Source organism: Lissotriton vulgaris, chromosome 9 (assembly GCF_964263255.1).
Source record: "Lissotriton vulgaris chromosome 9, aLisVul1.2, whole genome shotgun sequence".
In the NCBI taxonomy this organism is placed as follows: domain Eukaryota; kingdom Metazoa; phylum Chordata; class Amphibia; order Caudata; family Salamandridae; genus Lissotriton; species Lissotriton vulgaris.
In genome coordinates, this window is record NC_141697.1 from 1,132,385,297 (window position 1) to 1,132,400,001 (window position 14,705).

A 14,705-nucleotide genomic window follows, 5' to 3' on the forward strand; every position below is an offset into this window, starting at 1 on the left:
TTGCATCTTGATTTTGAAATTTTAGGTAAAACTTTGGCATCCAGTCTAACCCATATACTAACCAAAACTGATACATTCAAATCAATCACAGTGGCGGTCCATGCAGGTAAGCGCGGTAGGGTGGTGAGGCGGGATGGTAGGGGGGAAAGTCGACAGACGACCGAATAGGGAAAATTAAATAAATAAATAAGTCCTATTACGTCGTCTGTTGAAAAAAAAAAACGCCCCACCGCACTTACCTGCACAGACCACTACTGATGAATCATGATTTTACCTAGCTGAAACACGACGCCAAACACTCAGCAGCTGCTTCATCTGTTAGATAACCCAGAGGTGAACACGTGCAACCAGCCATAAACATGGATAAAGCCTTTGTCACTATTGACTGGGGGTTTTGCTTGTCGTACTATACAGATTGGGCATTTGAGATGAAATTTAAATTTGGATAAAATAAATCTGCTCGCATCCAAGCTCATATCTGTAACGGCAAGATGATATCTCAATTCCTGAACAATATGGAAAGAGACTAGATCGGGGAGCCCGCTCTCTACATTACTGTTTGCTCTGGTTATAGAACCAATGGTATCCATGATTAGAGAGAGAAGCAAGTGATATGGACACTCATAATTATGTAGGCAATGTACTATTTTATCTAAATATGCAAGGGAAGGCTTAAGCCCATTACAGAAACAACTAGGATGGTTATGGATATATATCTGGTCTGAAAGTAAACAGACAATCATATCCATTCTCCATGAGGCCACAAACCTTGTAATAAGCCTTACAACTCCCTGAGTTGCCACAGAAAAGGGAACTGTTCCCCTTTGAATACCATGTGTATCCATGGAGACCTAGAGATCATAGAAGGAAATTTAGGTAGGTCTTTAACATCTGTCCATACTATATTGGAAATAATTACCATTGTCGATAATGGGAAGATTGCCATTCTCAAAAACGATTTTACTTCCCAGCTTCTTTTATATCTTCACAAATGAAGGACTGGCTGGTCCGCAATGCATTGGGGATGTTAACCCTGCTAAAGTCACTAAATGTTACAGGATCTTTTTGAATTGGATGGATTGTTTGCAAGGAGTTTGATAAAGTTGCAATTGTTCAGCACCCTGAATGATTGTTCTGTTTCATATTCTAAATTGAAAACTATTTTTTTAAAGTATATTGGATGACTATATAGTAAATGTGTTAATCTGTGAAATAACCCTTGCTATGTGAAGCTATCTCTTGACACAGGCCCTCGCATCACAAGTCTCGCAATTACAGCTTTAGACTGCCTCCATTGCTAATTGCCCTGCTTCCTATTTGGAGAACATATTGACACAAGTATGGTATCTATCGGGCACAGAAGGGACCCAGAACAATAACAACCAACAAAACAGCCCAAAAGTACAACTTTTATGGTTAGAGATAAACACATCACACTGAAATTTATTACACATTCAAAAGGGATAAAACTCAATCCTAACCACGAATTTGGCAAAATATTAACAATCCTATATAGCTGAACATGATTTACAGAGAAAGCTAGGCATACAAATTTTGTAACCGTCATCTCCATATTTTTTTAGGAGCTCACAGCTTGGTTATTCTCTAGTCGTCCCCACACTTCAAAACCAATTTAGACCCAACCGTGAGACTAAAAATGCCAAACAGAATAGTTATTCACCCAGCTCTCACAATGGAGGGGTAAAGCATATCTCAGATGCGAATCTAAATAACAATGCCAGAGGTATACCATGGATGAACTCCTCACACTCCTCTGAGAGATGACCCTGTGCAACTGGGTCTTGTCCTTGGTCCCTTGGTACAGATCACATCTCCCCTGACCCCTAAAGATACAAGATAGAGTACTCAGGTACTTAAGAGGGACAAAAACAGTGATAAGCATTCACCCCATCGCAACGAGTGAAGAATTAAGGCTCCAATATCCCTGTGAGGTCCAAATCAACAACCAATCGCAATGGACCACACACCGCTAGCCCCTCCTCCGGATCGCCCCTAGGGACTCTGGTACATGGAGTTCTTGAGTGGTTCACCCCAGTGGGTGCAAGTAGGTACTTGTTGAACTGATGATCTCTAGACCAGATACAGGTCCAAATTAACAACCAATCTCGTGAATCTTTGATGTGGCATGCAAAGCTGAGTAGGAATATCACTGTCAACTGTGTGCCAACTGTGAAGAAAATAAACAAGTGCAAATACCTTAAATAACATCAATAGACATAACAGTAAAAAAGGCAATAAATCCCCATGTTTCAAGATGATCTCCCTTAATATCAAGGTCAGAGTGGGTTCAAAAGGAAGAACATCTAGTGTGAGGAACAGCAGGCATGGGGTGGCTGGTAGTCATTGTTATCAGAGAAAGAGGTCACTTGGCTCTTGCCCAGACCTTTCATGAACTTCACATCTATGTACCTTGATGATAAACGTAGTGTCAAGGGAAATAAATGTGGAGTTAAGAATGATAAATCTGCACTTACCAATATGCACTTACTTTCGCTATATTTTGGTCATTGGCATTTGCCCATGATATTATGGCAGGACGATATTTTGGGGATGATATTTTTACATACAACCATGCCTGGCACATGACAGCTGCAACGGGCTATTCGATGATCGAAACCTGTCCCAAAAAAGTAGCACTCTCTTTAAAATACTGGTGGTAACTGGACTAAACTTTTATCTGCGTCAACCAATTTTTGTTTTACTTTTTTAATCAAACAAGCACTGGAGTGTATTTTTAACTTCTGTTATCACAATTATTCCATTTAATGTGATGTCATTGGAATCAAGGAATTTACTTTCTGTGATGTCATAATTGGTTAAAGGTTATGCGATGTCATTTACTTGTGTTTCACTAAGGCAGTGCCAAATCGTGCATGATGTCACTTCCTGTACGCTTCACTTTTAAGTAAATAGATGTCCAGGAGTGTTGGGCAGGAAGTGGGAGGGGTTTATGGCCCCATTATAGGTAAATGAGTGGAGCCCAAAAAAAAGACTCTTTATTTTGGCCGTAAGGGTAGAACGATCTTTTGTCTAGTGAAGGAAAATGGCTGTCTCCATGGTGTCGGCACACTCTCATATAACACTAGAAAAGAATAAAAAGAGTTGTGATCGGAGTGATAAAGAATACCGGAATGTAATCAGGTAATTTCAGCTTCTCAGTGCTTAATTTGAGCTGGTGGTTTCCCAGCACTTAATTGTCAGCACCAGATCTATTGACAGTCCACCCCAGGGTGGTGCTGTCTTTCTAGTTATGAGATAATCACAACAGTGTTTAATAAGTCAATATGAATTAAAAATGAATAATGCCAGCAGCACACACAATTATCATAGTTTTGGGTGGCCTGGAATAGTGTGAATTGTCACACTTGTAGGAGTGCGATGGCCAGTAGTTGTGTTGGTCATCATTGGCAGCGCTGGCAGAGGAAATGGGTTGTGCAGGTTGCAGTGGCCTCCCGAGAAGGGCCCTGGCACTTACTATGTAACAAATTAGGCAACGCTGCTACTCATTCGATTACTGTGAAAAGAAAGATTGTTATCTTGTACCACCAGTACTTCTTAATTTTATCACTCTGAGTACCGGCACTTCTCTACTCCCGAGGAGAGTAACGGTAGTCATGAAAGGGTAGGTTCATCGGCTTCAAGTGCTGGTGAGCACAAGTGGAATCTATCTCTCTCAGCCAAGGCCTCCAATACCAATACCCTCCTGAGGCACAGCCGGGAGCTAGCATTGCGTTATTTTGAACATCTTTAATTTTAAAATACTTGTAATCTGTTTTTAAACCTGCTCATTACCTGCTTCTCTCCTGCCTGAAAGCACCCCCTTCACGGGATCTAGCGCTGAGAGGGAGAGCTCGCGGGAGTCTTGTCAGGCGCCATCGGCCACGCTGAATCGAGGGACACGCCCCCTCGAGGCCACGCCCCCTTTCACTCGTACAAAAAGAGCGCTGATCTGCGAGCGCGTCAGAATACCTTTACCCTCCTGAGGCACAGCCGGGAGCTAGCATTGCGTTATTTTTCACATCTTTAATTTTAAAATACTTGTAATCTGTTTTTAAACCTGCTCATTACCTGCTTCTCTCCTGCCTGAAAGCACCCCCTTCAGCGGATCTAGCGCTGAGAGGGAGAGCTCGCGGGAGTCTTGTCAGGCGCCATCGGCCACGCTGAATCGAGGGACATGCCCCCCTCGAGGCCACACCCCCTCCCTGCCCCATAATAATGTGCATGTACCAGAAGCGCAGCGGATAAGCGCAGCGGGCGCGAGGATTGCGCGCATAAGGCAAGCTCATCTGCGCTCGTCCATGCCGAGTCCGGGCCTAGAGCCAGCCCCCGTGCATCCCAGTCCTCAGACCCTATACACTACAGTGCTGAAACCCTCCATAGCCTCAGGGCACCCATCAGCAACTGTAGTCGACACAGCTATCAAGCTGACACTCTGCCGCCTGCCTGTCCCAAATGCCATAACCCCCTCAAACCCAAAACAACTATAGAACCGCTACACGACTTCCGCATATTCTTATTGAACTGCCGTTCTCTACCTAAACACAGGGTTGAAATTGCGCTTTTAATAGAGGAACACACACCAGACATACTGTTCTTAACAGAAACCTGGCTATCCCCTGACGCAGATACAGCGGTCATAGACGCTCTCCCACCAGGTTTCCAAATCTCTCGGCATGACCGGCCTAAAGGGAGAGGAGGAGGCCTGGCGATCATTCATAAAGAACAGCTTCACTGCCGAGTGGTCCCCGAAACCATCCCGGACTGTGAAAGCCTCACCTCTAACATTGAATTTTCACCTAACAGATGCCTCTCTGGCACTCTTATCTACCGACCCCCCGGCCCCCCGAAGCAGTTCCACGTCAGTCTACCCTCAAGCGTGGCTGAACGTCTCAATACCACATCCAACTTCACCCTGCTAGGCGATTTTAATCTTCATTTTGACTCATCGTCAGATCATATAGCCTCGACTTTAGCAGATGATCTAGCAGCTCTGCAACTTACCCAACGGGTTACTACTCCCACCCATGTGAAGGGTCATCTGCTGGACCCGGTTTTCAGCAACTGCCCTGATCTTCTAACCAGTCCACCCATCCCTCTGCCCTGGACGGACCATTTTCTGATCCCCATCAGCTGGACTGCGCCTAAACCCCCTCCGCCAGCACCTATCACGAGACTCATGAGAGCCTGGTCCCACCTAGCAGTTGACAATTGGACTAGCAAACTTGCTGGTAATCCACCCCCTATCAGAGACGACCCCGGCCTAGCCAACCAGGCATATGTCAACTGGATCACTCAATCTCTAGATGTCACTCTTCCCAAAAAGAAAATTACGCTCAAGCGCTCCCACAAAACTGCCCCGTGGTACACGGAGGCTCTTAGGGACAAGAAACGCCTTTGCAGGAAATCAGAAAGACGATGGCGATCTGATTACTCGACATACAATAAAACCCTCTACCGAGAAGCCATCAGTGAATATAAAACCCTGATAAAAGCGGCCCAGGCCACATACTTTTCTGAGAAAATTCTGCTTGCTAAGTCTAAACCCAAGGAAATTTTCCAAATCATTAAAAAACTAACAAAACCGTCCCCCAGCTTGCAGGCGGACAAGTCCACCATCCACTGCAATAATGTTGCCGAATTCTTCCATCAGAAAATAAGTTCCATCTACTCTGCCTTTCCCCCCAATAACCTCACCCCCTCAGCCCCTCCTTTAGATCCCACAGTCTCCCCCTCCAGTCAACACCTACCCACTCTGACTCACTTCCCTCTTTTGGATCTCGCCAACCTTGAACCCTTAGCACGGAAAGTAAAATCCGGATCTCCTGATGACCCAGCCCCGCCAGACATAAAAATGGCAGCCTCGCAAACCACCTTGCCCATCATAAGGGAGGTTCTAAACGCCTCCATCTCCTCTGGCACGGTCCCGACCGTATGGAAGCAGGCCATGGTCAAAGCTTTATTGAAAAAGCCTAATTTGGACTCCACTGACCAGAGTAACTATCGCCCCATCTCCCTGCTCCCATGGGCAAGTAAGATCCTGGAGAAATATATAAATCAACATCTAATAAACTTCCTGGAAGATCACCACCTACTGGACCCCACCCAGATGGGCTTTAGACCGAAACACGGGACTGAGACCGCCCTCCTCATGGTTACAGAGGAAGCCAAAAAAATCTTGGATCAAGGAGGATCAGTGGCAGTGATCCTCCTTGATCTCAGCGCGGCCTTCGATACGGTGAGTCATGACACCCTGCTGTACCGTATGTCCCAGGTCGGGATTAAAGACAGAGCCTGGTCATGGTTCCAGTCCTTCTTAGAGGACAGATCCTTCCGTGTGTTCGAGGGCGAGTCTGTGTCCATCAGCAAACCTCTGAAATGCGGAGTCCCTCAGGGCTCCTCTCTAAGCCCTGCACTTTTTAACCTGTACATGAGGCCGCTGGCTGATGTCGTCCGCCCATTTGGGATCAAGATCATCTCCTATGCGGACGACACGCAGCTGGTGGTCTCACTGACGCAGGAAGCCAACTTACCTGCACTAGGCGGCCTTAGAGAGTGCCTAGAGGAAGTGAAGTCCTGGATGTCCCTATCGTCCCTAAAACTGAATGGGGACAAAACCGAGCTGATGCTCCTAGGCCCCCCTGATCTCAGCCTCCCCGCCTCCCTGTGGCCGCCCTGTCTGGGTACCCCACCAACTCCAAAAAACAGTATTAAGAGCCTCGGAGTCTGGCTGGACAGATCTCTGTCCTTTAACGTACAAGCCACAAAACTCTCAGCCACATGTTTTGGCATCATGAGGATGCTAAAGAAAATTCTCTCTCTCCTCCCCTTGGAAGCCAAACAAGCAGCCGTACATTTTTAACAATGTGCTCTACCTTGGCGCTCCTGAATTCACCCTGAGAAGGCTTCAAATAGTCCAGAACTGCGCAGCACGCATTTTGCTCGATCTCCCCCGCAGACAATCAGTGAGGGTCAGATTGGCAACCCTCCACTGGCTACCGGTGCGCCAGAGAGTTATGTTCAAAGCTATGTGCATAGCACACCAGGCCTTCTGGAACACTGGCCCCAGGATTACTCGTGACCTAATCACCCACTACGCGCCCAACAGGAGCCTCCGCTCCAGTCAGACTTTCCATGCAATGGCCCCCAGAATAAAAAGATCCAGATCTGGAGGCAGGACGTTTTCCTATAACGCTGCCAGGGCTTGGAACACCCTTCCGTTGCATCTCAGAGCCAACCCCAATCTCTCGGCTTTTCGCAAACAGCTGAAAACCTTTTTATTTCACCCAGTCTAATTAACTCTCACTTCTCTCCCCCCCTGGGCCATTGTGCGGGTCCATGGTATTCTTAGCGCTTGGACGCCTCCGGGCAGCAATTCACATCCTATCCTATCCTATCCTATCCTAAGGCGCTGCTTCTGTAGTCCTGATCTGAGCTCCAGTTGAGCTATTCAGCAGGGCTCATTTGCGTAATGTCCGAGTGCTCACCATCATGCTGTGTTTGACAGAGCAGGACCCATTCAGGGCTAAGCATGGGCGAATTTTGCGGATCTCGCGTTCGCGAATTTTGCGGATTTGCGAACTCGCAATCCGCAAAATCCGCGAATTCTTGCGAATTTGCGGATTTTTTTTTTTTTTTGTGTTCGCAAGGATTTCTGCCAGTTCGCGAGGGTTTCGTACCAGTTCGCAATTGCGAACTTACATTTCGTCGCGCAACGGTCGCGAATTATGTTGTTTCTACGTCTGGTTCATCATCACAGGTTCCCAGCACCCTCTGTTTCACCACTGCAACCCTCTGTTACATCAATGCCACCCTCTGGTTCATCATTACTGTAGATTATGGGGGGGAAAAGCAAGCACACCATCCCTGCTTCAACTCAGATGAATTAATTTGGGGTTAGTTTATTAATGTGTCACTGTTTTAAAATTCCAGTCTGGCACCTGCTTCCTTATCTGTAATTTTGCTTTCTGTTGCAGTGCATTTTTTTCCCCAGGACCTTCTTTGTGGCCTACTTGTAGCTATTGTATGAGCCTGCTGTGAGGGTCAGAGCAGGGTCATACAATTGTTGCAACTAGCAACTGAATTCTGGAGGGGCCCCAGTCAGGAAGCACTACCGGGAATTGTTACTAATGATGAGTTTGAACTCTTGCCCCTGCCGAGTGCTTTCACTTTTGAAAAACTCGTTTTTCTGCAATTTCGCGGGGTTCGCGGGGTGCGAACACGCGCAAGATCGGATTCGGAAGCCGCAAATTCGTGCGAATATGCAATTTGTTTTTTTTGCGGCGTGTTAGTTGGCAAGGTTTTGTGCGTTTTTGCGAGCCGCTCGTAGCGCAAGACGCGAAGTTACCCTCGCGGTCGTTCAAGGGCGCAGCCATCTTGTTTGCCTGACGTATTTCCGTTTCCGGGCGCGAAGTGTAATCTCGCAAAGTCCGCGGTTTGCCAGTACAGTCTCGCGCGTGTTCGCAAGGAAAATCTCGCGCGAACTTACCCGCGCGGTCGTGAACGGGCGCGGCCATCTTGTTTCTCATTCATTGCTATGGTTCTGGGCATGGTCTTTGTATCCTCTGTCAATCTCTGCCATCCTTTGCTTGTTTGAAGTTTTTTTTAATCTATTTTACTTATTATCTATCCCTCTATTTTTCTAGCCCTATATTTTTGTGTTTACTGCTACTTTTGGTTAATTTTAAACTACTTTTGTAAACTCTTTTCTTTTCTTCTCTTCCCTATTCTATTTTCTTTATTCCTTTCCGCCCAGACCATGGTGAAGGGAGCCGGGAAGCATCCCGAGAAGGGGAAGGGTCCCGCACCCCGTGTCCGGCTCCCGTGCGGGCGTTTGAGGGGGGAGCTAGTGATGCCACGGGAGATCTTTACCCCGGAGGAGGTGGCCCAACTCATTTTTTATGTTCAGCGCCGCCTCCCCAGGACCATCATGGGAGGCGGCAAGATCAGTGCCGGGTACGGGGCCCGGGAGCGCCGGAAGCGGTGGGAGAAGGTGTGCCAGGCCATTTACCACCACTCTCGGGTCTGGCGCACCTACAACCAGGCCACCCACCGCTGGACGGATGTCCTGACCCGTGAGCGAGATCTGCTCGACCTCCTTGGCCTTGAGATCCCCGGGCTTGGTGAGTAGTAGTAGCTATGTCTTTACTACTATGTTTTCTCCTGCTGTGTTATTATATTGCAAATTTTTGTTTTTTACCAAGAGCAATAATGCTGCTCATTACATTGTAGGTACATTTTATTTCAAAATCTTCTGTGCATTTCAGGTACACTGCTCTCCTTCTCAGTAGTGTTGCTACTATGCTTATTTGTTTTAGATTTTGTGTTCATTTCATTGGCCTGTGAAATTATGTATGAGTGTAGTTGAAAGAACTGCGCAATGCTACACACTAAGGTTCAGATTTTTAATTACCGGCGCATCCCTGCAAAGTTGCAGGGATGCGCCAGTAATTGTGCGTCACGCCACCATCACCCATGGTGCGCCGTATTACAACAATGCGGCGCGCCATGGGCCCAAAACGTCACCAAAGCGTTACGCATCTGTGCCGTAAAGGTGGCGCATTGCTGGAGTTGCGTCGCAACGATGGTGCAGCTCCATCAATTCTCTGGGGTGCCCTATCTCCCCAATGCTGCGTCAAGCCGTACGTCTGCTTCAAGCAGGCGCAGGGTTTGAGTCACGCATCATTGTCCTTAAAGTGACTGATTGAAATCTTGTAGATTTCCCTCAGCCACTTTTAGGATGCGTTCCTGCGCAGGAACGCCCTCCCTTGCGCCGGAACACCCCTATTGGCGCAGGGCTTTACAACGTGATGCATCTCCCAGATGCGTCACGTTGTTAATATACGCCGCACCATTGCGCCTCTTTTGTGCTGTCGCTGCGTCACAAAAGTCACGCAACAATGGAGCAAAAGAGCCGCAAGGGCCTTATAAATCAGCCCCTACAGACTCAAGTCCAGTCCTTCCTTTGTACACATGGCGATAAGAAGAAATAGTGGTGGTGGATTAATAGTTTGAGTATTTTAATGACTGGTGAATGTAGTAGGAAACTTTAGTGTTGTCGCTGATCTTCAATCACGATGGACTTTGGCTGTCACTTTGCGTGCTGCGGACTGCTGCCTGCCAATCCTAGGCAAACCTTTTTAGTACTTTGTTTAGTGAGTTACATAGGGTAGTTTCCAATTCGACGGTCCGCAAATCAAGCAATACTAAAGTAATGACGTAGTCGACCACATGAGATTGGTCAATAATATATCCCGTGGAGTCGTTCCCTATTTGCTATTTCGCAAAAATATTTTGTTACTTTGTTAGTTCTTTTTTAAATGTTTGATTTGGTTGAGAAATAAATATCATCCATGTTTTCTGTTTTTCTTTCTTTCATGTTGTACATCAGCTTCCCCCAGGGGCAAGAGGAGGACACAGGAGGAGGAGGAGGAGGGTGCTGTTGTCGATGCAGGCCAGGACCGGGCAGTCGAGGGCTCCTTTGCTGGCCCCAGTAAGTTTTAATTTTAATATAGAGTACTTATTTTTTCCTAGCGTTCCTCATTCGATTTTTTCTAAATCGTCTTTGATCTTCTTGTAGACAGGATCTAAATTCTTATCCCTATGACTCCGTGTGGTATTACTAGATTATTCTTATTAGTCTGTCTGTGTAGCTAACTAAGATTGCACATTTGGCATTTCCATTGGACTCCCATTCTAGTCAGCAATAGCTCTATGCACTGAGTGTAGTCCTCTGGGATTGTCCATAATGTCTTTTCAAGTATTCTAAATGTTTATGCTTTGACCATTGCCAACAATAAAAAGGTGAATGACCACCACCAAGAAATAATAAGATACTACTTTACTTTTGGTTTGGATAGGACAATCCATTCTACTACTGTTGCAGGGACAAATCTGCACAAACAGAACTATGGACACTAAATAATGCATCGCTTAGCTTATCAATTATAATAGGTGCTGTAACTGTTAGACTTTCCACATACCTCAGTGATAACAGACTTTGTAGTTGAACCCCCAATCTCCTTACTGACTAGATAGTGTGGCAGAGTCATTTAGCTCCCAAAGTCACCGATGGCAGAGGCACGGACTCATGCTTGCAAAAATTCGAAAACCTTTAGCTCATCCACTCTAGTCTGGAGGACCAAAAACCACAGAGTCTATTTAAGTTTAAAAGCTTTATTAAAAGTAAACACATTTATTAAATTCAAGTTTGTCATAAAAGTGAACGTGTAACTGAAAATGGAAAAGTGCTTAGTGCTGACGATTAATTGGACACATTTCTTGTGGTCGAGCCGAGCTCTCACCTGGTTTGAACTTGATCCTGCTCGTGTTCTTAGAAGTCAAGGTTCTGTCTGTTAGGAGAAAAAGTGGTGCGTGTTAAAAAGTAAAAAGCAAACATTCATCAGTTGTGCCAAAAAGTGCAGCAAGACAACAGCCTTCCCTGGAAAAAGGGACATTTTTACTCTAGAGTACACAGTCAAAAATTATTAAATTGTACACTTTTTTTCACATTTCTTTCTTCCTCCTAGACCAAATATTATATAGTAGTGAGTGGTGTATTCTAACATTATTAAATGTACTTTGTAGGTGGAACATCTGGAGACGGGGCCAGCGCGGAGGTGGTGGCATTGGACGAGGAGGACAACTCTGGGGAGGAGGCGGTGCAAGTGCCGGAAAAGGACATGCCTGTGAGGGTTCACACGGTGGTGGCGGGCAGAGGTAAGCTATACATTCCTTAGTCATTGAGATTGAAGACTGCAGAGTGTGCTTTCTGCACGGGTGTATTATAAAAAAAGCAGGTAGTAGCCTCCTCTAAATGTACTTCGACTTAGCTGTGAAGTTTTTGGCGAGAAGAATCCCAATCAGATCTGAGGTGAACTTGATGGATGGGATGAACGAAAAGCGAAAGAAGGGTGTAAGTAAGTGTGGAAGCACGAGAAATGTAATGATGACTGGCAAAGAAGAATGATATGTGTTTGCTTGGTCCCCGAGGTGGCTGGGAAGGTAAGAAAATGGTATGGTGCATGGCTGGGTGAATGATGAAGCAAGGATGGGTGGAAGGAGAACAGCCTGGGTGGGTGAGACAGAAACTGTATGTGTGCAATATACTTTGAATGGATGGATGCCTGGATCATTCATGGTACTATCTGACTCTCAGATAGCATATGTGAATCTAGAGAGAGTAGACGGTCACTGGATGAACTAAGTGTTACTTTGAAGAGCATGTAACACCGCACCCGTCCCGCACGTCCGTTCCAGTGTAGGAAAGGCAAGGAAAAGAAGTTGTAACGTTGTCCAAAGACTACCATGAATAGTAGCAGTAGTTTGTATTGCAACTGCAAGCACAGCATATATCCAGTTATTACGGTGGGCACTCCCTACCTCCCTTAATAACTTTAGTTTAGTAGTAGTACGTCATTCATGTGTGGGGGTATCACTGTTCACTCAATAATAAGCAAAGCACCTAAAGTCATCCCATATGTCATCAAATACATCCCATGTGAAGTGATAGATAATCAGATAATTTAGCTTCTTCATTTTCCTTTTCTAATACTCATTTGCACTGTAGGGTGAAAGCTAAATTAATTAAGCAGTAGCCCTTTTAACAGAGTATTCTCAGTGCCACCCGTAATAGAAAAGTAAGAGCTTCACCACCTGCATGTACTGGTCCGGTACAGTAACGCAAGTCTGTCTCACTCACCATGGTGTGCGTCTGTTTTTCTCGGGTGCAAGTTCACTGCGCTGGCATTATGCCGGCTTGCATAAGATAACGTACCAATTTTCCTAAACAAGAGAGAAGAAGAAGAATAAGAGTGGTGTACTGTCATAGTCGACTGTAATAGAAGTCCATAGTGCTCGTAGAATTTGTTCCTTAAACTCCCACTAATGTTAGAGCAAGGATGAAGAAGTCGGAGGTTACATAGATACTGTCCTCAATAGTTATGCACTGTGCTTTCAATTTGCTACATGTACTGTGACAACTTTCTGCTCAATCATTTTGTGTTAATCTTAAGGAGCATTGGTTACAGACTATGTCTTTCTTTTTTCATGTAGTTGCTCCTTCCAAATCCAAGACACCATCAAGGAGGAAGGAGCTGGCTCGAATGGCCCGGCAACGGAGGCTGGATGCCACTGTTGCTGAATATCGGCGGCTGGTGTCCCTGGAGGAGGAGGAGACGCAGTCTGGAACAACAACAACGTCCACTGGGACAGCTGCCTCCTCCTCCGTGCGGGCTGCCAGCCAGCGCAGTGCTCCAGCGGTACGGAGCCGGGCTACCAAAGCCAAACGCCACCGCCCAGCAGCAAAGAAAGCAGCTGCCCCTCACAGGATTTGCAAGGCACACCGGCGCCGCTTATCCCTCAGACTGTCCTACCTGGAGCAGGAGGTCCATAATTATAAGAACGTGGTGGAGGGCCTCCGCTTCGAACTTGCCACCCTCCGCAAGGAGCATGATGCCCTGGCTGCTAATTCCAACAGCACCCTGCCATAGTGTCCCTTGCCCCTTTTTTAGAGACTTTTGGGGGGTGGGAATTGGGAGTTGTGATTTTTGGGGACTTTTGAAGGACAATCGTTGGGGTTAGGGAGGGTCTTGCGGGAGATTCTTTTGTTAGGGCTATAAAAATATACTTTTTGAAACTTTATCTGACCATACCTGTTTTTTACTGCTTTTGAGTCTGGTGGGTGGGGGTTTAACATAACAGTAAGTTTGTTTTCCTGAATAGTCCTAGGACTTTAGTAGTACTACCGTCAATCAAATCTCTCGTCTCTCCTAATACTCCATTATACTACCTCCAACCAAACGCCTATCTTACCTGTAATTTCTGTTTGCAAGTAGGGCTAGGCCCAGGGCTGGCTCCACGGGAAACAGCAAATAAGGTTGGCAATCCTGGGCGGATAAAATTTCCTCATAGCGGTGGTACTAGTGGTGTGACACAGTGGCAGTTGCTTGCCTATGAAAAAAAGAAAATGAAATCTGGTTTGTCCTCCTGAGCAATACAAAGGTACAATACAGAATATAGCAGGTGACAGAAGTACACTAGAACAGTGCCACGTTGTAGCCTAACAAATGTTAAAGTATAACTAATTCGGTTGAAGTTCTTTGACATTAGCCATGGGTCTTTGTCAAGCAGAGTAAGAATATATCCTCGGATTTCTTCACCAGCCTGTTGCTATCACCTTATCCTCCCCAGCAAGTGTGTGGATTTATTGCTGTAATTTAGTCACACATCAATCAAAACCACACAGCCCGGGGGAAGAGGGTTAGGGTTTGAAAAATGGATGGGTACGGGGGTTTTTGGGAAAGGTTTTGGGAGACAAGAAAAAGTAGCACAGCATGGACGAACAATTGTGAACATAAACAAATCTTTGGGTACAAACCTATCCATCAATCTTTGAAAGTGCATACACTACTGTAACTGCATGCATGTCAGTTAAAAGTAATTAGTACTTTCGACAACTGTGGAAGAAAGAATGCGACAGTACAGGGCGTGGGTGGAAATATTGATAACTATATTCAACATAAGGTCTCTGTAGCCAGATACCTGAGAGCCTTGCTGGTCACTATAAATCCATTCACAACAACACTCAATGGGGTTGGTCTGGAAGGTGTCAGGTTTACTCCCCGTGATCCAGTCGATGCAAATATGGTTCCACCTCCAAATGTCACCAACACCCAGAAGTGTAAACA